This window comes from Solanum pennellii, chromosome 3 (assembly GCF_001406875.1).
Source record: "Solanum pennellii chromosome 3, SPENNV200".
Classification (NCBI taxonomy): domain Eukaryota; kingdom Viridiplantae; phylum Streptophyta; class Magnoliopsida; order Solanales; family Solanaceae; genus Solanum; species Solanum pennellii.
The window spans coordinates 8954056-8956399 of record NC_028639.1 but is presented as its reverse complement, the minus strand read 5'-3'; positions in this window follow the sequence as shown (position 1 = coordinate 8956399).

Genomic DNA, 2344 nt, shown 5'->3' with positions numbered 1-2344 from the left:
TTGATTCCTTGATAGAAATAAATAAAAATTAGGCAAATCACATAGTCTAAGCGACAAATTACTTTCGATCCCTACTCTTTCACTATTTACCAAAAATCCCTTTTTTATAGTATTTTGGATACATACTATTACAGAACGGTACTTAAATTAAAGCGGGCGGATACTTTAATTTTTTATTTGTTGTTATCAGTTACAGCGTAAAAAAAGGGATTAAATTAATTCTACGAATTATGCGAACGTTTGACAGATTTAGCATCCAGTCTGCATAAACCTCTAACTGATTTCGGCAAATTTAAATTTCAAATTGTGATAAAGATTAAATTTGTTATTACTGTATACAATAAAGTATCATAATGTGATACATTTAATTTTTTATCAAAATGTAGAATGATACTTAATATATCGAATTTCGTTGTTTTATATCACGTGTAATTATACTAAGCTATATTGATAAGTTATTTAGTCTCATTTATATTAAACGTCAAATATATTATATATCTGACAACAAACTTTTGTTGGTTATTGTGATTTTAATCAAACTTATATGATTCGACGTGGTAAACGATACTAAATATATTAAGTAAATTATTTTGTATCAATTGTCACATATACACGAACTTATTTTTTGATAATAGGATGTGTATCAAATACTTAATAATTTTATGAATATTGTATATATGATGATAATATAGTATCGGACGCTATGATTTACTTCAAGAGTACCACATGTTAATGTATACTATTTAAATTGATAATCAGTTTGTTTAACATGTGTATAAAATATATTATCAGATATTTTATGTACAATTGTTATATTGTATAATCAATATTTATGTAAATCATACTTATAAAAAAATAATTTATAACAAGTTACTGTAAATTAAATTATATATTTGGAGATAAAAATTAATATTGAAATATATTTCTTGACAAAAAATATTTTTCAAATTAATAATTACTTAGTAATATTGTGTTGGAAGGAGAAGTGATAATACAAAATACTAATTAACATAACTTTAACACAATAAAAATCTAACTATTCTACATTAATCAGTACACCTTCTGCTGGTGTTGTGTAGCCACTCTTTGACCTTGTGATCTTCAGTATCGCTAACATATCCAGCCTTGACTTTGTCCATACCATACTTCCATAACAGTGTTCCGTATCAGTGATACTTATAATAGCAATTTAAGTGTAGCAACATCTATTTCATAAATTAAAGTATAAACAACAATCAAGATTAAAAGTATCATATACAGTTATAATGTATAAGGTGCAATTAGTGATACACAAATAGCGACAACGAATTCATTATTAAAGTATCAATCATCAAAAAGGTACATTGTTAAATTATTTAATGGATTAAATAACATAATAATGCATGTGATACTAATTTAAGTATCAGATACCTCCATATCTTTGGGACATTTTTAACGATACCTTTTATTTTCCAACATCCACGGCAAGTTCATCAACATCATCAACATTTGCAAATTCCATTTGCATGGGTGAAATGGTTTGTTGATCGAAGTTATCAGAATTGGATTGTGGACCAACATTGTTTTTCGCCACAGTTGCATCCTTACATACAAATATGATACTTAAATAACAATGTTATATACATTAATGTTCATGCAATTTTATACTAAATATCAACAATACATCCAACTAAAACAGATTAGATACGTAAATGTTCTTGTCTAACAAATAATAGATACACAAATGCCTAAATATTTCATTTGTCGTTATATAAATATACAAAAAAAATAAGGTATCAAAAAATTATAAACTGATACTTAAAATTTTATCTATGAAACATTAAGGAATGTGTAAAACATAAAAGTATCAACAATATTCTGTGTTCCATGACTGAAATGAAATAAACGATACTTCAAAAAAAAAAAGCACAATCATCCAACAACTGAAAAAGATACAAAAATCAGGATTGATAAAAATACAAATGTTGATACCGTAGGTAGTGTTGGTCGAATGATCGGAGGTGTCGCCTTTCTATCCCTTTTCTTTGGGGTTTTTGGGTCTCTCAAAGTTGATGCATGTCTACTCTTTGAAGAAGATCTCTTGCTAGAACTTGGATTTGTCATGACTATAGAGTCATGCAACAATTTAGAACTCAGATCTTCGAAACATTCGCTTCTGGAAAAAAACAATAAATCCTTTAGAAAAGGAAGAACATTAGATACACAAGAAATGTAAAAAAAAAAGGAAAGTAAACCTATTGGAGAAGATGATAAACGAATTCTAAATTCTAAATCGGATGACAAGGATTGTTATTTCGATCTTGTTAGGGTCATGGAACGATTTAGAACTCAAATCTTCGAAACT